Here is a 21,813-nt window from a genome sequence, read left to right as displayed (position 1 = left end):
CCGCGCAGCAGTTAACATCTGAGCCTAAGTGCCCCAGATGAAGAGAATCCGAGTGAAACCTTCACTCACTGAGAGTCAGCCCCACGGCAATGAGCTACTGGACTGCAGGCAGTCCAACATGGAAGGGACGGTTAAATGAACCATTGTCGCTCCCACAGCCTCTCTGTCCCAGAGACAGGCAGTGGGACGGCATAAACACGTAGCATCGTTCTCCCGCCGACAGAGGCGGTCCAGCCCATCATGTCCACGACGACACTCTGCCACGTGTCTCTCTCTGAGGTTATTCACAATCAGTGATATCTGTCCGAATACTAAGGGACTGTGTCTGAGTGGTGATACAGTTTCTGACATGCTGATCCTCTTGTCATTCACGTCCAAATCGGCGAGGCGAATTACGGCAGGGAAGGCACGAAATCACAAGATATGCGTCTCAGCTCATTGGCATCTCAGAGAAGTGGGTTTGCGATTCAGTTCATAGGAAACCGACGAAGAACAGGAGAAGACCACTCAGACCTCCAGAAGCACGTTACTTGAACGGTGTGAGTTTCGCGACAGTATCGGTATGATACGGGGCATTCAGACACGCAGGAATTCTCAATGCTGAACAGAGAACCATCACAAAGAAAAGTCGCTCCAGGAGACACTGAACAATAGCAGAGGATGGTTTCTATCCATCGACCTCTGGGTTATGGGCCCAGCACGCTCCCGCTGCGCCACTCTGCTCTTATGCCCGCCCATTTCCACAGGTCCCTTCAGCCTTTCGTCTGGCGCGTGGCATGCACGTTCGAGACTGATGTCAAAGATATTCACTGCTGTCGTCTTATATGGTGTTGCGCAGACGTATGGAGGCTTTGTAAATATAAACTTTTTCTAACTTCCCACATTCTGTTGGTCGAACTGTGATTTCATTCTGAATAGACGCCATGCGGCCCACCTTCGCTCTGCTGGGTCGACACAGTAAGTGAACGTGGGTCTCTATTCGTAACATACTCTTGTCTTCTCCATGTAATTCTGCACATTGTTACTTTAAACATGACCACCGAGTTCCCGTTTGCGTCTAATGAATCTGCCTCTTTGTCAGTGTCAGTTAGGGATTTACTGACCCCAACCACTCCCTGTACGAAAGCGTTCTTCCTAATGTCACTTTTGGTTCTTTTCCTCATGACTTTAAAACATTGCCGATCCTTTCAGGCGTGGGAGCATTTTGACTACATTACTTTCTCTGTCTCGACTTCGCATGACTTGGAAAGCTTCAATCGGGCCAGATTTGAAACTTCTGTTCTCCGAAGAGAGCTGTCCCAAATTTCCAATCGACCCTCATCGCTGACAGCCCTCAAACACCGCACCACTCACGTCAAACTATTCAACGGTATCGCCAATCATTTCACTTCGCTGCTTTCTGTCCCATTGGTTCGCCAGGGAGCCCAAACCCGTTTAACGAAGGTGTTTTTTGAGAAAATTGAACAGGCACGTTTGCACAAGTCATGAAACGCGGGTCGTCCGGGATTTGAACCCGGGATCTCTCGCACGGCCGCGTCGTCGAAGATCGAAAGCGAGAATCATACCCCTAGACCAACGAGCCACAAAGACAGAGCGCCTGCGCCCCCGCTCTACCTCTTGAACCAGCTGAGTCTGATCAGAGTGAAGTATAGTTGACATTGAACAGGCAGGGGCTGTTTTCTCTGGAACGTCGGAGGCTGAAGGGTGACTTTATGGAAGTTTACAAAATTATGAGGGGCATGGATAGGATAAATAGGCAAAGTCCTTTCCCTGGGGTCGGGGAGTCAAGAACTAGAGGGCATAGATTTAGGGTGAGAGGGGAAAGATTTCAGAGAGACCTAAGGGGCAACATTTTCACGCAGAGGGTGGTGCGTGTATGGAATGAGCTGCCAGAGAAAGTGGCGGAGGCTGCTACAATTGCAACATTTAAGGGGCGTTTGGATGGATATATGAATAGGAAGGGTTTGGAGGGATATGGGCTGGGTGCTCGCAGGTGGTACTAGATTGGGGTGGGATATCTGATCGACATGGACGGGTTGGACCGAAGGGTCTGTTTCCATGCTTTACATCTCTATGACTCTATGAACAGCTGCTTCTCATTCTGTCTCTCTGCTGCCGGTTGCGCGTCCCCAGGAACCGGGCCCTCTCTACTGGCAGAAAATTAAACTGTTTTCTTTCTAAACTTTTCTCTGACACCGGAGTGACCAGTGACAAGCATTGCCCTCCTCAACATCGGGTACAGAGAACAGGAGAAGACCCCGCAGACCTCCACGAGTGTGTCATCTCAACTGTGCACATTGGGCCTGTGCATCAATGTGAAATATTTACGTCGAGGTTTTTTGGGAAGCAGATGAGAAGGCGAGGTGCACAACAGTGCGCCGTTATACGGGAATGCTGCTAAAGCCGACATTGAGTGAATAGAAAAGAGCTGGCGGGAAAGAGAGCAATGTACACTGGAGACTCTGAGCCAGCTGAAACTTGCTCAGTGTGAAATACATTCCACATTGCTCCAAGAATTGCCAGCAGCAAAGAGTTTTCAGAACATCTGCTTGTCATTCTGTCCCCGGGATGCGGTTTCTGACATGCGGACCATCTTGTCATTCACGTCCGAAACGGCGATTTGAACCCGGGATCTCTCTCAGATGACAAGCAACATGAGTTTGACTGGGACAACACTACTATTATAGGACAAGCCAAAACAGAGAGCAGCCAGGGAATTCCTAGAGGCGTGGCACTCATCCACAGATTCTATCAAAAGCACATCGACCTGGACCCAATTTCCCGGCCACTGCAGCGGACAGCTGGAACTGACAACCGGAAGTGGCACGGCGGCACAGTGGTATAGTGGTTCGCACTGCTGCCTCACAGCGCCAGAGACCCGGGTTCAATTCCTGCCTCAGGTAACTGACTGTGTGGAGTTTGCACATTCTCCCCGTGTCTGCGTGGGTTTCCTCCGGGTGCTCCAGTTTCCTCCCACAGTCCAAAGATGTGCAGGTCAGGTGAATTGGCCATGCTAAAAAAAATTGCCCGTAGTGTTAGGTGCAGCGGTAAATGTAGGGGAATGGGTCTGGGCGGGTTGGTGTGGACTTGTTGGGCCGAAGGGCCTGTTTCCACACTGTAAGTAATCTAATCTAATACAGATCACTATAAATGCCGGAGGAAACAGCACAGAAGCGCTTCACAGGAGCCTGCCAAGCACTGAGGATGTCACCTAGACAGGGGACGAAACGTCTGCAACACAAATTCCCAGCTCGGCGAACAGAATCACAACAAAGTTTTTGCTTGCAGGAACTGAGTGACATAAACAGGATGCTCTCAAATTTCGGCTGGAATTACACTTCCGTTCAACATTTGCGGAAAGATTTGTCGCTCGGCTGCCGATTGTCGCAGCTCGCCGAGCTGGGAAGTTGATTTGCAGGCGTTACATCCTCTGTCTAGTTGACATCTTCAGTGCGTTGGAGCCACCTGTGAAGCGCTGCTGTCCTGTGTCTTCTGGAATGTTTTTGGTTCTGTTTCTGCTGCTTTTGTTTGACCGTTCTGATTGTTCGCTGCAGTGATAGGCATATGTCAATGTGTTTATTGGTGGAGTCCGTGGATGAGTGCCGTGATTGTTGAATTTCTCTGGCTGACCTCTGTTTAGATGTACTATGACCGTTGTGCTGTCCCAGTCGATTTTATCGTCCTTGTCATCTGTGTTTGTGTGGGTACCAGAGATAGTGTTTCATGGGTAGATGTTGTTCATGGTTACAGATTGCTAGTTGTCTGCCTGTTTGCCCTGTACTGTCGACTTTTCGTGCAGCCTTTGCATGGAATCTTGTAAACTATATTTGTTTTCCACGTGATGTGGTTGAGTCTTTTGTTCTGGTGAGTTGTTGTCTGAGCGTGGCTGTCAGTTTATGGGCTGTCATGAATCCGAGTGGTCGGAGATGTCTGGCTATTAGTTCTGTGAGGTTTATTATATAAGGTAAAGTGGTGAGTGTGTTGGGTCGTGGCAGATCCTTGTCCCGTTGTTTGTCTGCTCGGCCCTTGTGGATGAAGTTGCGGGCATATCCGTTCCTGGTGAAGCCTCTGTAGACGTGTTCTTCTTCCTTTCACAGGTCGGCAGTGCTGCAGTGTGTAGTCACCCTTTGGAACAGCGTCCTAATGCAGCTTCTCTTGTCTGTGTTTTGATGGTTGTAGTTCAGGGTCTGGTCTGGGGGTGTGGCTTTTCTGTACACTTTTGTAGCACATCCCCCGTTCTGTGTCCTTTCTCCCATAGACCGTTAGCTTCCAGTTTCCTGTCAGTTCAACTTCCCACTGTGTTCCCATGACACCATTTCAGTCTCTGATTTGCTGCAGTGCTCCCACAAGGCACAGCGCAAGCTGGAAGAGCGGAACCTCATTTTCTCCTGAGAGACCATGCTACCTTCAGGACCCAACGCCGAGTTCAATCATTTTAGAACCTGTCCACCTTCTTCCACGGTCTTTACCCGCCCACTCATTCCATCAGTTCCGAAGACGGATCGTTGGGCTCAAAACATTATCTCTCCTTTCTCTCCACAGATGGACTAGACCTGCTGGTTTTGTTAATTTGAAAATGAACAAAATGAGCAGGGAGACAGAATGAGAAGCACTGTTCTGGAAACTCTTTTGCTGCTTGCAATTCTGAAAACAATGGCGAATGTATTTCACACTGAGCAAGTCTCAGCTGGTTCAGGAGGTGCTAGAGCCAGCGGCCTGTGGCTCGTTGGTCTAGGGGTATGATTCTCGCATTGGGTCTTCTAACGGGCAGACTTGCGAGAGATCCCGGCTTCCTTGACTTGTGCAAAAATGCCCGATTAAACTTCTCAAAAGGCACCTTCGTTAAACGAAGCTGGGCTCCCTGGAGTACGAATGGGGCAGGAAGCGGGGAAGTGAAATGATTGGAGATAGCGTTGAACAGGTTGACGTGAGTGGTCCCGTGTTTGAGGAAGGTCAGCGATGAAGGTAGTTTGGAAAATTGGGACAGCTCTCCTCGGAGAACAGAAGTTTGAAATCCGGCGTGGCAAGTCATGAGGGGACTAGAGATTGGAAACAATGTCGTGAAAGTGTTCCCACGCCTGAAAGGATCGAGAACGATTCGGCAGCGTTTTAAATTCATGAGGAAAAGAAGTAAAAGTGACATTCGGAAGAACGTTTTCGTACAAGGAATGGTTAGGGTCAGTAAATCCCTGTCTGACAGTGATAAAGAGGCAGATTCAATTGACACAAAATTGAATTCGGTGGTCATGTTCGACGAACAGAATGTTCATATTAACAGAGCCTCCACACCTCTGCGCAGCAGTATATTACATAACAGCAGTGGAGATCTTTGATATGAGTCTGGAACGTGCATGCCAGATGCCTGTCGAAAAGCTGAAGGGTTCTGAGAAAACGCACGGCATACGAAACACAGAGTGACGCAACGAAAGCGTGCGGGCCCCACAACCCAGAGGCCCATAGCTCGAGACCATCCTCGATTGCTATTGCTCAAACTCTCCTTGAGCAGCTTTCCTTTGTCGTGAGTCTCTGTTCTATATCTTTCCTTTGCATCTGCTCCCCATAACTTCGAGTGTCTGAGTGACATGTATCGTACTGATCGACTCGCCAAATTCACGCAGGCGAAGTGACTCGCTTCTGGAGGTCTGAGTGGTCTTCTCCTGTTCTCCGTCGAGTTCCTCTGAAGTGAATTGTAAAACCACTTTTCTGAGATGTCAATGAGCTGATAAAGTTGAAACACATGCCTTACGTTTTTGTCCATTCCCTGCAGTAATTCGCCATGCCGGTTCGGACGTGAATGATAAAACGGTCGGCTTGTCAGAAACCGCATTACGACTCAAACACATTCCCCCACGATCAGGACAGATCACCAATTGTGAATAACTTCAGAGAGAGGCAAGTGACAGAGAATCGCCGTGGACTCGATGGGCTGAACAGCTTCTGTCTGCGCGAGAATGATGCTACGTGTTTGTGCCGTCCCACTGCCTGTCTCTGGGACAGAGAGGCTGAGGGAGCAAAACTGGTTCATTTTTAACCGTCCCTTCCGTGTTGGACTGCCTGCAGTCCCTCAGCTCAGGGCCATGGGGATGACTCTCAGTGAGTGAAGGTTTCACTCGGATTCTCTTCATCTGGGACACTTGGGGCTCAGATGTTAACTGCTGTGCTGTCGCAGCAAAGAAAGCGATGCCCACTTTGCAATAGACTTTCCGTAAGATTGCTGGGTGAAGACGATTTCTGAACACCAAGAAGGCTGCACAACAATGTAAATTTACCTGGGCGAAGAGTCCTCGGTGTCCATTTCAGCAGTTAACATCTGAGCCCCAAAGTGTCCCAGATGAAGAGAATCCGAGTGAAACCTTCACTCACTGAGAGTCATCCCCACCGCTCTGAGCTGAGGGACTGCAGGCAGTCCAACACGGAAGGGACGGTTAAAAATGAACCAGTTTTGCTCCCTCAGCCTCTCTGTCCCAGAGACAGGCAGTGGGACGGCATAAACACGTAGCATCATTCTCGCGCAGACAGAAGCCGTTCAGCCCATTGAGTCGACGACGACTGTCTGTCACTTGTCTCTCTCTCTGAGGTTATTCACAATCGGTGGAATACGTCCTAATTGTAGGGGACTATGTCTGAGTTGTAATGCGGCTTCTGACATGCTTGTCATTCTCGTCTGAATCAGGGTGGCGAATTACTGCAAGGAATGGACGAAACCGCAAGGCATGTGTTTCAACTTTACCAGCTGATTGGCATCGCAGAGAACTGGGTTTGCGATTCAGTTCAGAGGAAACAGACGAAGTACAGACTACCACTGAGACCTCTAAAATCTTGCCACATGAGTTGAGTGGATTTGGCGAGTGCATCGATATGCTACATTTGGACACTCGGGAAGGAGACGCAAAGGCAGGCAGCTTGCCGAAGAGAGCACCGATCTTAAGGAAAGCAGCTCGAGGAGACATTGAATAATAGCAGAGGATGGTTTCGATCCATCGACCTCTGGGTTACGGGCCCAGCACGCTCCCGCTGCGCCACTCTGCTGCCGCACGCGACGCCCCTTCCACAGAACACTTCAGGTTTTCGTCTGGCACGCGGCAGGCACGTTCGAGCCTGATGTCAAAGACCTCCACTGCTGCCGTGTAATATGCTGTTTCGCAGACGTATGGAGGCTGTGTAAATATAAACTTATTTCTAAATTCCCACATTCTGTTGGTCGAACTGTGATTTCACACTGAATCACAACATGTGTCACAGCGCAGACGGAGGCCATGTGGCCCACCTTCGCTCTGCTGGTTCTACACTTAAGTAAACGTGTGTCTCTGTTCGTTTCATTCTCTCGCCTACTCAGCGTAAATCTGCACATCTGAACGTGACCACCGAATTCCCTTTTGTGTCCATTGAATCTTCCTCTTTGTCAATGACATACAGGGACTTACTGACCCTACCACTCCCTGTACGAAAACGTTCTTCCTAATGTCACTTTTACTTCTTTTCATTGTGACTTTAAAATTCTGCCGAATTTTTGAGGTAGAGGTAAACAGCCAAAGATAATCACCGTCACTGCTTCCCTTCCATCGATCCAACTTTGTGAATCAGTATCTTTCACTGACAAATAAAACACCTTTGTCCTCAGGTGCCTGCTTCATTTCGACCACTACTTCACGCCCCTCACTGTTCTCGTCTCACTTGCAAACACTTGGCTCATATCCTCAAAAACAGCTCTGTGGGTATCTGTTTGTTCCACCCTGACAGGCAGTGGGTTGCAGATTCCCGATCAGTCCCAATGTGATTGAAATATTTCAACCCGCCCCCCCCACCCCCCCCCCCCCCCCCCCCCCCACTGATTTGCATCTTTCAAAAAGCCGTGGAGCAATCTCCCTTTCTTTTTGACGACAGTTCTCAACTGTCGTCGGCAGGGTTCACACCTGCGTGGGGAAACCGCAATGGATTTCATATCCATCGCATTCACCACTCGGCCCACCAATACAGAACCACACTGACAGCTTCATTTTCGAGGTCTCTCTGCCTGTGGAGCTGAGAAAGAGTAAATCATTGCAGAGTTTGTTTGAATCCAATCACTTCACAGGTTTCGAAAGGGTTAAATATCTGCAAATGGCGAGTCTGTGTGTTTCATCCCGAAAGATGAAATGGACGTTCATTTAAAAACAAAACCAGAAATTGCAGGAGCAACTCAGCAGGTCAGGCAGCATCTGCAGAAAGAGAATCAGAGACAACATTTCAGGACTTTTTTTCCCTCATCCAGGTACAGCCAAACCTACTGAGTTGCTAGAGCACTTTCGCCTTCTGTCTCGGACTCTTAGCATCCGCACTCCTTTACGTTAGAAATTCAATCAATTCAGAAACACCTTTGTGCTTCCTCAGTGGAAAAGATTTCCGTTTGGGAAATATTTTCCTGACACCATTAAAAACGCGCATCTTTGCAGACAAGAAAGCTGTAGGAGCGCGAACAACAAACACCCCGTCCCTGGGTGGTCTCGAACCACCAACCTCCCGGTTAACAGCCGAACGCGCTGACCAATTGCGCCACAGAGACAGGCCCGGGAATCACTCCCACAGTCTCGTTGAGGAAGCATCTATTCAATTCATAATTCAACCTGCCCCGCCCAGAATTACCATTGTCTTCTATCAGTTCAAACACAGCGAATACTGCAGAAAGCCAACGGGTCGAGCAGCATCTGTGGAAAGGTAAACAGAGCCAACGTTTTGAGTGTGCTACCGTTTTTGTTCAGAACTCAGTGTTTTGCCTCTTCCCGAAGTTGGTCCAGGTCTGTATCTCAATTGGCAAACACATGGCAAGTGCAGTGCCGCAATGTGAAGTTATCGCCTTGGCTGTTTAAAAAAAAGCAGTGCATTGTTTAAATGGTGATATATTGGAATGTGGAGAAAGTGAGGACTAGAGGTGAAAGTCGAAAAATGTGGCACTGGAAAAGCACAACAGGTCAGGCAGCATCTGAGGAGCAGGACAGTGAACGTTTCGGGCACAAGCCCTTCATCAGGAATGATGTATGGATGTACAAACGGGTCTCAGAGTCCCTCCACACCAGTCAATGCCAGTTGTCGGGCAGATGCAGCAGGCAATGAGCGAGGCAAGTGGTATATTACGAAGAGGAATTCAGTTCAGAAGTGGGGTATTTGAACATATTCAAGGCTAAATTCATCTGAGTTTTGAACAACAAAGAAGTGGATGGTTATGGGGGGAGGTAAGAAAATGGTTTTAAGACCAGTACAGGTCAGTCACAGAGTCTGACAGCACTGAACAGACCCTTCATCCAACTAGTCCATGCTGAGTATGTTCTCAAACTAAACTCGTCCCACCCACCAGTGTTTGGCCCATAAACCTTCGAACCTTTTATATTCATGTACTTATCCAAATGTCTTTTAAACGTTGTAACTGTACGTGTATAAAATCATGAGGGGTATGGATAGGATAAATAGACAAAGTCTTTTCCCTGGGGTGGGGGAATCCAGAACGAGAGGGCATAGGTTTAGCGTTAGAGGGGAAAGATACAAAAGAGATCTAAGGGGCAACGTTTTCACGCAGAGGATGGTACGTTTATTGAATCAACTGCCAGAGGAAGTGATGAAGTTTAGTACGATTGCAACATTTAAAAGGCATTTGGTTAGGTATATGAATAGGAAGGGTTTGGAGGGATATGGGGCCGTGTGCTGTCAGGTGGGACTAGATTGGGTTGGGATAGTTGGTCGGCATGGACAAGTTTGACCAAACAGTCTGTTTCTGTGCTGTACATCTCTATGACTCTATGACTTCCTCTGGACATTCATTCTGCACTCAGACCACTCTCTTAAAAAACAATCCTTGTCCTGTCTTTATAAAATCTTTCTCTACTCACCTCAAAATATTTGCTCCCAGATCCTGAAACCCCCAGATGAGGGAAAGGACACCGGTTGTTCACCTCATCTGTATCCCTCATGATTTTATAATCCTCTCAATCTCCTATGTTCCAGTGAGAAAGGTTCCAGCATATCCGCCCTAGATGTAGGTATATCCATATCCAGTTATGAAGTGTTCAATGCTGGTGCAGGCTGGAAAAATCAAGTGGTCTACTCCTGCTCCCAACTTATCCTGGCTGCTACGTTTCTCAGCCCCATTCTCCCATTTTCTCCATGCAACTCTCAACCCTTGATACTCGATCTCAGTGTGAAACATACTCAGTGACCTGGCCTCCACAGCTTTCTGTGACAATAAATTCCATAGATTCACCACTCTCTGGCTGAAGAAATTTCTCTTAATCTCCATTCTCCCTTTGTGCTTAGGCTATGCCCATGGGTATTAGTCTCTCCTCCCAATGAAAACATCTTCCCAATGTCCACTCTGTCCAGGCCGTTCAATATTCTGTACGTTTCAGTTAGATCCCCCTTGTCTGTGGGTCTGTTAATCAGCATGAACCAAACCCTTCAGGATGAGGACAGCCGGGATTAGGTTCAACAAAGTGAGAATGGAGGGTGAGTGTGTGGGATGGAGATTTTCAGCTTTTAGGGAATAAGATGGGAAAGAAAGTTTAATATAAATTATAATTGATCCGATGAGCCGATGGGCTAAGGAGTAGTGGATGGAGTTTAATTTAAACAAATATGAGCTGTTGCATTTTGATGAGGCAAATCAGGGCTGGACCTATGTGGTTAATGGTAAATTAATGGAATTCTGTGCTCAAGGACGCAGTGGAGGCAGCTTTATTAAGACACTGTTGGATGGGTTTTTGCGTGGTAGGGGAATTAAGGGTAGTTGGGATAATGCAATTAGGAGGAGCTGAGATGATTGATAGATCAGCCATGATTTTAATGAATGGCAGAGCAGGGTCGATGGGCCAAATAGCCTACTCCTTCTATTACTTTGAAACTATAACCCTGCGTTTCCCATGACTAACCTACCTAACCTGCACATCCCTGCACACTGGGCAATTTTGCTTAGCCTATCCAAATCAAGGCCAGTGAGCAATGCAGTGATATGGAAACCAAATATCAGACAATGATAGAAAGGGACAAGGAGAATAAATGTAGTAGCAATCAAAACTGGATTCTAATCATCACCAAAAATAAAACTAAAAGCTCAGTATGTGAATGTGTGCTGCATTGTAACAAAAGCGAATTAATTGACTGCATACGTTGAAGAGAATAATTATGATCTAAGACTCCTTACAGAGATATGGCTTCAGAATGACAAGGATTGGATCCGGAATATTGAGGGGATACGTGGCATTCAAGTCGAGTGAGAGGCTCAGAAAAGGTAGAGGGTGGGCACTGCTAATCAAAGCACTGATAACATGGTAGTCTGGTGTCAGCTCGGATTTCAGGTCCTAATTTCTCTGTCCTCTGGTCTCCCTGTTCCAACAGAGTTAAATGATGTCTGTTCTCAGCTCTGCTCGATTTCTGCTGAATCTTTGACCCCATTTTACACCTTCTGGAGCAATAAACTATTCTGAACCTCCTGGAAATGACACCTTTTCTATACCCCTCCTGATTTAAAAAAAACTCTATAAAGTTGTGGGCGGCACGGTGGCACAGCGGCACAGCAGTTAGCACTGCTGCCTCGCAGCGCCAGAGACCCGGGTTCAATTCCCGACTCAGGCGACTGACTGTGTGGAGTTTGCACGTTCTCCTCCGTGTCTGCGTGGGTTTCCTCCGGTTTCCTCCCACAGTCCAAAGATGTGCAGATGCAGGTTAGGTGAATTGGCCATACTAAATTGCCCGTAGTGTTAGGTAAGGGGTAAATGTAGGGGTATGGGTGGGTTTCGCTTCGGCGGGTCGGTGTGGACTTGTTGGCCCGAAGGGCCTGTTTCCACACTGTAATCTAATCTAATCTAAAATCTAAAAATTTATCTGTCAACTTGCTGGGCTTCGTTGGAAAAATGTCCCAGCTTCTTCTTAACTCAAACCCTCCATTCCCAGCAGCACGCTGGTAAAGTAGGGAATAGGGAATTGTATCAAATCACATAGATGTACTGTCTGAAATAATCTGGCTATGTTCTTGCCTGAGATATTGAGAGTCCCTGGTGTAAGTAATTACCAATGCAATTATTTTGGTCACAGAATTGAACAATCATTTTGCAACAAAGGGATCTACTCTGATAAGGAGGGAGTGGTCATTTCTAGGGTAAGTGAACAGTTTGAAGATCAAAGAGATGAAGTTCCAGACACTTGGGAAAGGCAAGAAATGACTGTGATAAATAAGACAAAGAACTGTGGATGCTGGAAATCTGAAACAAAAACTGACAAGACTGGAAAAACTCAGCAGGACTGGAGAGAAAGCAGAGTTAAGGTTTCCAATCCAACAACTCCTCTTCAGGATTCTGAAATAGTTTGTGAGAACCTCTTAAGACTACTGCTCCGCTTTAAGACCATAATACACAGGAGCAGGATGAGGCCATTTGGCCCATCGAGTCTACTCCACCAGTCGATCATGGCTGATATGTTTCTCCATCCCATTCTGCTGCCTTCTCCTCATAACCCTTGACCCCTTACTAATCAAGAACCTATCTCTGTCTTAAATGCCCTCATTGACTTGGCATCCTGAACCCTTCTACTAGTGGAAACATCATCTCCTCATCCACACTATCCAGTCATAGAGTAGCACAGCGCTGCCCGACCCACTGTGATCTTCAGCATTTGTTGTTTTCAGGAAGGATTCCAGCATCTACAACAACGCGCTTCTAAATTTTGTACCCAGTTGGTTAGCTCTCCCTGGATCCCATGAGATTTAACCTGACTCAACAATCCACTGTGTGGTACAATTAACAAAGTAGCCAGTCCCCACCTCTTTTTGCACAGGAAAGTAGCACGATGGATCAGTGGTGAGTACTGCTGCCTTACCGCACCAATAACCCGCGTTCGATTCCAGCCTTGGGGCGACTGTTTGTGTGGAGTTTGCACATTCGCCCTGCCTTGTCTGCGTGGGTTTCCACAGGCTGCTCTGGTTTCCTCCCGAAGTCTAACGATGTGCAGTTTCGGGAGAAGTGACCATACTAAATGGGCCCATAGTGTGCAGTAAGTGTAGTGTAATGGGAGAGGGGAAAGTGTCTGCATGGGTTACATTTAGGATGGTTTGTGTGGACATGTTGGGCGGAATGGCGTGTTTCCACATTGTGGGAATTCTACGTGGCATTCCCCCAACTCCAGAGTCTCAGCACTCTTGGCTTTTCCCATGGACAGTGTTGGGGAGGGAAACAATGTTTTACACGGGAGGAAGTTTCAGCGAGTATGAAGCTAAAAGTAAACGCAGTGCATTGCTTGAGCTGTTTTCCCCGGTATACCAGAGGCTGACTCTGGCTTGCCCGTAACGTTTGCCATGCCTGTATGTTCAGTTTCTGTCTGGTGTCGGTGCCAATGCCTTGATATCTCATTTCCTCCACCTCCCCAGATGTTAACCATTCCGGTCTGGTTGTTTCTCAAGAAGCATTGAAGGTTCATCCTGAATTGATACTTTTTTTTGCTTCCCAAAATCAGACTTACTCACTCCTAGATGTCGTGAAAGACACTAACTTTCAGGTGGATGTATCCAAAATTTAAAGATGTCTGTCTTGATGTTTTCACTTTTCGGTCTCTGTAAGATCCTGAATCAGTACCATGGGGAAAATAAGTTTGAACGGAGTGAGAATGGAGGGGTGAGAGGGGGTGGGACGGTGCTTTCAATTTTGTGGAAAAATAAAAGAATGTTCTGAGGAAAGTAGAATTGCTTGTTTGGAACTTCTAACCTGGACTGACAGTGATGATTTTTGTAATCTCTTTTTACAGATTATTTGAAGATGTGAAGACGGAAGTTTCAATATCAATAGCTGAAGGGCTTTGCCTGAAACATTGACTCGACTGCTCCTCAGATGCCGCCTGATCTGCTGTGATTTTCCAGCATTGCACATGGACTCTGACCTTTCAGCATTTGCAGTCCTCAATTTCACGTCAATGTCTGACAGTCACTGAATCCATCGGGACAATAACAATTTTCGACTATGATTCTGTGAGAAGGAACCAAGCTTTTTGGTTCCTGTTTCAGTACGTTTTCAACATTAGTGAAACTGGAAGAGAGACCCTACTGTTGCAGCACTCTGACTGTGGAGCCAGAAAATGTTATACAAACTGGGAGGAGGAATTCACTGCAGAGAGGTGCTGTACACGCGTTTGTGTGCAGGTGAAGCTTCGGTCATGGAGAAACCTAAGGAATCCCGTCCCGTGGAGAAACCGTGGAAGTGTGGCGACTGTGGGAAAGGCTTCCGTTTCCCATCTGACCTGGAGAATCATGGGCGCAGTCGCACCGGGGAGAGACTGTTCTCCTGCTCTGAGTGCGGAAAGGTCTTCAGCAATTCCTCCCACCTGATGAGCCATCAGCGGGTCCACATTAGGGAGAGACCCTTCAGCTGCCCTGAGTGGGGGAAGACCTTCAGCAATTCCTCTGGACTGCAGAGGCACCAGCGGGTCCACACAGGCGATAGGCCTTTCCCCTGCCCCGAGTGCGGAAAGGGCTTCAGCAATTCCTCCCGCCTGCAGAGGCACCAGCGGGTCCACACCGGGGAGAGCCCATTCTCCTGCCTCAAGTGCGAGAAGGGCTTTACCCAGGCATCCCATCTTCGGGTCCATACGGGGGAGAGGCCCTTCCCCTGCCCAGAGTGCGGGAAGGCCTTCAGCAATTCCTCCCACCTGCTGAGGTACAGGCAGGGCCATACCGGGGAGAGGCCGTTCACCTGCCACGAGTGCAGGCGGAGGTTCTCATCATTCTGCACCTTGCAGAAGCACCAGCGGGCACACCAGTGCTCCCAACAATCTGATTCCGCTGGTGAAACTGCTGTGGGTCACTGCCAGGACTGAACCCCTGCCCATTCTGACAGTGCTTATAGTGGGAGAGTCGGTCGGATTTTTTTTGTTTTATGCCGTCGTGCTCCCCCACCCCCGCAACTTTGCTTCCAGTGGGCGCTGCTGCTCATTGAGACCAGGAGCTGTTCTCTCTAGTGTTTTCTGTCCAATTAAAGAATTATTGGCTCTGTCTGGGAACGAGCCCAAGTCTGTAAGAAATAGCTGAATACTTCAGGGTGTCCATTCACATTCAGCAGTGACTTTGAAATTAAATTTACGGCTATGTGCCTGTGAACAACTCATCATCGAAGGATTGCCCAACGGCTTGACAATCCATTGTTGGGAACTGATTGCTTCAATTGATAAGTTAAAAAATTCTCTTCCTTAATTTACCCCTTAATTTTGTGTCTATGGGATGGTGGAGGACTTGATCATAAGGCTTAAATCATCGCTTTTAACTGGATTATCTTGTTTAACTTTGCCCTAGTAAATTTGCGGTATTCATAATTGTTTATTCTTGTTTAAATTATAATTCTGGTGTGCAAGATCTGTTCATCAAGTGTGGCCCTCTTGATGAAACTGCTGTGGGTCACTCCCAGGACTGAGCCCCTGTGCATTCTGACAGTGTGTTTGTGCAGTGGGAGAGTCAGTGGGCTTTTTTGTTTTATGCCCTTGCCCCGCCCTGCCCCGCCGCCAACTTTGCTTCCATTGGGCGTTGCTGCTTGTTGAGCCCAGGAGCTGTTCTCTCGAGATTCTACTGTCCAGTTAAAGAATTGTTGGCTCATTCTGGGAATGAGTCCCAGCCTGTAAGAAATGGCTGAATACTTTGGGGTGTCTCGTCACATTCAGCAGTGACTTTTAAATTGGATTTACAGTTACGTGTCTGTGAAAAACTCATAGTCCAAGTATTGCACAAAGGCTTGGCAATACATTGTTGGAAACTGTTTGTTTGAATTGGTAAGTTTTTAAAAACAATTCTTTCTTAATTTGCCGCTTAAATTTCTGTCTCTGAGATGATGGGGGACTTGATCAAAGGGTTTAAATCATTGCTATTAATTAGAATATCTACTTAACTTTGGCCTAGAAAAGTTGCCGTATTTATAATTGTTGGTTTTTGTTTAAACTATAATGTTGATGTGCAAGATCTGTTCTTCATCAAGTCTGGTTAGGAACAGTTGAGAAATTGAGGGACATTGCATGTATTAATTTCACTCTGTTGTGAATCTGGTGAGAGTGACATTCATTTGTATTTGGTTGCTTACCCTTAGTTGTAATGTCTTTCACCCCAACTATTCACTCTGGGAGTGAGTTCCACAGTCTCACCACACTCTGAGGTTTTTCATGAAATCTTTAGTACAGAATTGGAAGGGAAAGTGTTGACGAGGGCAGAATATAGGGTCTTAAATGCAAAAGCCAGGAAGTCATTCGACAAAGTAAAACCATGACAATGTAGGGACAAATAAGGAACTTTGACAGCAATGAAGAGGTCACACGGCAGATTTCAAGATAATGGTCGTGACAAAAAGAAAAAGTACTCTGCTGATATTGGATATTGTAATTAAGCAAGTTTCGAGATGCTGCAGTTGGTTGAATATGATGACGTAAGAGATGAAATAACCAAAACCACGAATGTAATTTGATGTCGGTAACCATAAAGCAAGAGTATACTGTTGATTGATAGAGGTCAATTGCGTGCAAGTAGGCCATTCAGCCCATCGAGTCAACATTGATTGACCGTCCCACCCAAAACCAGTTCGTTTCCCTATCTCTGTAACCCTGCATCTCCCATAGTCAATCTACACTCACCTGCACATCCTTTGGACTGTGGGAGGAGGCCAGAGCACCAGAGGAAACCAACGCAGACACAAGGGGAGAATGTGCAAACTCCACACAAAGAGTCGGCCCGAGGGTGGGATCAAACCCAGGCCACTGATGCCGTGAGGCAGCAGTGCTAACCACCGTGCCACCACCACATCCTGCTCTCTAAAGAAGTGAATTTCAAAGACTTGGGAACACTTGAGAGAAAAACAAAACTCTCCTATCTTAAATGAGAGGCTAATCTCTGGCTAGAAATGAGTGGACATTACATTTACATTAACTCCTCTCCAGATGTTATTCAGCTTCATCAGATCATCTGTTTCTTCCTAACTCAAACTGATACAAGCCCAGCTTGACATCCCCTTGTCCCCGATTATAAGTTGAGTAAATCAGCGACCCTCGACCTCACTGGCATGACACAGGATGCCCTCAATCCAAGTTGACATTAATTGTCTAACCTCTTGATGCCCACGCCACCATGTGGTCAGCCGCAACTCAGCCCTGAACGAGAGCAGAGGAATTGAATAGACAGCAGTGAGGTGGACATTGCATTCCCAGAGAATATTGTTCAAGTGAGAAAGTTGTTCAGCTCACATTCAGATCATTGCAGGGATCATGTCTCCTCTCATTTAAATATCTTAGATCCCAATAACAGTCTAGTTTTGTTGTACATTGTGTGTGTTTTACCTGATTTTCTGTCGCTGTCATTCCCATTAGGGTGTGTGAATTCAGTACCAGATAATAGGCTCAGTTCTGAATTATCCTTGAGGATTGGTGTAGAACGTACTAAGTGTCAGTCATAATGGAAGAAGCTGTACTGTTTATTTAACCCTTTGTCATTGCCCAGAGACTGAATGAATGGGGAAGTGTAGAGGGAGTTTTACTCTGTATCTAACCCAATGCTGTTTCTGTCCTGGCAGTGTTTGTTGGGGACAGTGTTGAGGTAGCTTCACTTTCAATTTAAGAGTAGAGGAAGCTTTATTCTGATTGTAATCCCATGCTGTCCTTGTCCTGGGAGTGTGAGATGGCATCTGTAATTGAAGTGAATGCAGACTTGCTGTGGGAGTGGAGGGTACTTCTACCTGAGCACACCCATCTTTGAGATTGCTGTGCTGATCAAGATACTCTCAGACACCTTCATTCACTTTGCCAATCAACCACAGGGTGGTTAAGGATGGTATAAATGCAAGCATTGCCAGCGATGCCCACACCCCATGCATGAATAAATACTTTTTGTTTAAAAGTTACATTCACGTTCCAAACCCGCTAATGTATGATTACTTACATGGAAAATTCCTGTCAGTTTGGAATATCATTTTAAAACATAGGAATGTGTCAACCATGTAGAAATATAACAAGAACAACAAATGGAGAAGTTAACAGGTAATGAGCAGGACCAGAATGCTGAGTCAGTCTGACCTCCATGGCTGAGAGAGTTCTCCCAGATGTTGAAGTTACACCAGTGCCTTTTACTCTTGCAGCTTGCCAAAAGTTTGTCCCCGATGTCAGTTCATTCAATGACCCGAAGAACTAACTGTTTTTATCTCCATAGCTGCTGCCAGACTTGCTGAGTAATTCCAGCCCTTCTGCTTTATTCTTTTATCGGATTTGAGCTTCCCTTAGTCAGTGTAATAAAGAACTGCAATGCTGGAGATCTGAAACACAAAAATGCACCAATTGCTGGAGAAACTCGATAGGACTGGAAGCACAAGTGGAGAGAGAAGCAGAGTTAGCATTTCAAGTGCTGTGACCCTTCTTCACAACTGTTCTGGACGAAGGCCAGGATATTGACTCTGTTTCTTTCTCTCTCTCTCTCCACCGGTGTTGCCAGACTGGCTGAGTTTCTCCAGCAATTTCTGTTCTGATACTTTAACAAGGTTGATGTTTGTTATCCATCCTTAAGTGCAAGGTGTCTTGCTTATGCCAATTCAGAGGGCAATTTAAGAGTCAACCACATTGCTGTGTGTCTGGAGTCACATGTAAGCCAGACCAGGTAAGCATGGCAGTTTCCCTCCTGAAAGGACATTGGTGAACATGGGCTTTTATGACAATTGACGTCAGTGCCATCGATACCATACTGAGACTAATTTTGTGTTCCCCATTTATGATTTGAATTATTCACATCTCACCTCTTGCTGTGGTGGGATTTGAACTCATGTTCCCTGGATTACTCATCCTGTGACATTATGTCCACACTGTTGTTTCCCATCCTTTGCTATTTTGTGTTTGCTCTTTACGTCTTTGTCCTCAGATGTTTGGGAAATTGAACCTGTTTAAAAGATTGCCCTAAACCTGCCCCTTTGACCAAGTCTTTGGTCATCTGTCCTAATCTGTGCTCCACTCTTGTGATTTTTAAAGAAATTCACATTATGTTCACGTGAAGCACTTTGAGATAGTTAACTGTACCACAGATATTATTCGAATGCAGCTTGTATCCCTATCTTAATATCTGAAAATAGAGGGTCATATTTTAAAAGTAGAAGACAAAAATGAGGATGATTTTTTTTTCTTTCTGATGGTTGTGTGACTTCCTCTAAAGGCAGTGGATTCAATATCTTTAAGGCAGAGGTAGATAGGTTCTTGCTAACCAAGTGGGTGACAGATTGTCGGGGATGTGGAGGAATGTAGAGCTGAGGTTGTATTCAGATCAGCCATGATCTTATTGAATGTTGCAGCAGGCTCGTAGGGCCGAGTGGCCTACTCCCGCCCTTTGTATCAAGCAGTCTGTGTCTCCCTTCTTATAGCTATGAACTGGGTCATTCCTTTCCAATATTGCGCCTTGCAGACAGTTAAGTGAACACCAGGTGGCCTCCTATTGGGAGCAGGCATATTGTAGCAATTGCAATATTTTTTGTGTTAATTTTGTTGCTTCTTACTCAGTATTGTTGAGAATTATCTAAATAAAAACCAAAACACTTCTATAATTATCGCACCAAGGAAGTGTTGGTTTGGATGTAACATTGTTGAATAAGCCATTCCCAGCTTTTCCAGAATTCTCTGTTCAAAGCCCTCGAGTCTGGTTTCTACCCCTGAAACAGTTCTTATCAAGGTCATATTTGACATCCTTTGTTATGGTGACAGGGATGAACATTCCCTCGTCGACCTGCGGACAGCCTTGATCAGAGTTAATGACAGTACTGACCCTCTCCAACATCGCTGTATCCTCTGGGAGGGTCTGCTTTTCGCGTCTTCCGTTCTTATTTGTTTAACCGTAGCTGCTGGTGTTGGCATCTATACTGATGATATCCAACTGTGCCTGAACACCACTTCTCTCCCGACTTCTCTGTCATTCATAATTTACCAATAATTTCATCTGAATGCCTGCCCAATTTCCAGCATTGGATAACCATAAACATTCCCTTAGTTAAATATTGTGAAGTGTGAAGCCATTGTTTTAGTCCCCAAGTTCGACCTGAGCACCCCCCGCCCCTCCCCCAACCCCAGTAACTCTGTTGACATCCTTCTTGTCACATTTAAAACTAGGATCGATAGATTCGTGATCAGTCGGGGGATGAACAGTTACAGGAAAAGGGCAGGGAAGTGGATGTGGGGAATGCCAGATCAGCCACGATCCTACTGAATGGAGGAGCAGGCTCAAGAGGCTGAATGGCGTATTGCTGTTCCTATTTCTTGTGGATACCGAGCCCTTACCTCTGATACAGGGCCCTGGCTTCAGTATGTGCCATTACTGAGAGTGCTGATGTTCCCTTGTGTAATATCAACAACTTAGCAGCTGCTGAAACCTCTTGCTCCTTTGTTACCTCTAACACAATATGCCAATGTGTTCAGGGGAGGCGATGGCCACTTTATTGTCACCAAACCATTCACCCAGGTAATGTTCACGGGACTTGGGTTCAAAACCTGCCACGGCAGATGGTGGAATCTGAATTCAATATAAATCTGGAATTAAGAGTCTAATGATGAAATCGTTGTGGTTTGTTGTAAAAACGTATCTGGTTTCCTGCTGTCCAAACCTGGTCTGATCTACATGTGATTCAGATCCACTGTCAGCTGGTTGAATCTTCACTGCACTTTCAATCAAAACCTCCACTATAACCTCCCTACTTTTATATTCCATTTAAAGGCCAATCTCCCTTTTGCCTTCCCGATTACTCACTGAACTTGGATGAAGAGTTCATGTCATCCTCACCACCTGCATTCTAATCAACTGTATCTACTGCAGTCTTGGCAATAGTACATTCACTTTACTTATCCAAGTAATTCATATACATATAGTAAATAATTTTGTGCCCCAGCACTGATCCCTGTGGAACGTTGCTAGTTATAAGTTGCGATCCTGAACATGCCCCTTATCCCTCCTGTATCATTGGTTAGCCAATCATCTATCCATACGATTAGACTGTTTCCAATATCATGTGCATATCATAGGCTCTGCCAGCAAGTCTTCCCAAACTGTACTTGAAAAAGTGGTGGTAAGCTACCTCTTAAATTACTTCACAAATATGATGTGGTCTATAATAAAGGTTCAGGAGCGAGTTCCAGGATTTTGATCAATAACATCGAAGCAATGCGTATATGGCACTGTTGTAATGTTGTGTTCACACCTATCTCCTCTTGCTGGTTGAAGTGATGGAGTGAAAGTTGCTCTTGAACAGCCGCCACTCATATAATCAAGCCAGACAGATCGATTGTGGCCAGAGACTGAAATATAAACATAAATCATTGTTTCCAGTTTTGGTGGAACAAACGACATCGTGTTGGTGGATAATTACAGTTAGTGCAAACATAGCTAACCATCGATATATATTAATTCTGATCACTTCAATGGCCAAATTTCAGTTCAGAAACCAAGTGCACTCGGCTGCTTGCAACATCGACAACATGACAAAATGGCTCATAGGAGGAGAAATGGGACATTGAGGAGGAGTGAAATGTTTGCTTTTGGTCACCTCCACAATTGTTAGAAAAACAGGTTGAAAGGATTCTTAAAAGGTGGCTGAAGTAATAATGTGGCATAACACTTCAGACAGCGCAAAGTGGAAGATCACTTTCTAGTAGAAGAAAAAGACATTTCTTGTTTCTGAAAGAACTGGGAAACAGAAGAGGGAATGAAATCTGATTTGGGAGCTATTTCCTATTTGTTGAGAATGTTGTTTCATCACAGTCTTGGTTTAGAGCATAAGATCTTCATCAGGAATAAAGGGTGGCCCAAGGGGGCTGAGAGGT

The 21,813-nt window shown here is 46.1% G+C and overlaps 2 non-coding genes across 2 annotated transcripts; both read right to left on the bottom strand.

Moving 5' to 3' along the window:
* Nucleotides 1-6,957: 6,957 nt before the first annotated feature.
* trnat-cgu (transfer RNA threonine (anticodon CGU)) lies at nucleotides 6,958-7,029 on the bottom strand. The gene has a single exon. It is a non-coding gene; the product is annotated as a tRNA-Thr (tRNA).
* Nucleotides 7,030-8,468: 1,439 nt separating this feature from the next.
* On the bottom strand, nucleotides 8,469-8,542 carry trnan-guu (transfer RNA asparagine (anticodon GUU)). The gene has a single exon. It is a non-coding gene; the product is annotated as a tRNA-Asn (tRNA).
* Nucleotides 8,543-21,813: the final 13,271 nt, after the last annotated feature.

This window comes from Chiloscyllium plagiosum, unplaced genomic scaffold (genome assembly GCF_037043375.1).
Source record: "Chiloscyllium plagiosum isolate Xiang-an unplaced genomic scaffold, Cpla_swu_hap1 HiC_scaffold_27, whole genome shotgun sequence".
Classification (NCBI taxonomy): Eukaryota; Metazoa; Chordata; class Chondrichthyes; order Orectolobiformes; family Hemiscylliidae; genus Chiloscyllium; species Chiloscyllium plagiosum.
Note: the sequence above shows the minus strand (reverse complement) of the source record. Positions and strands in the feature narration are given on the sequence as shown.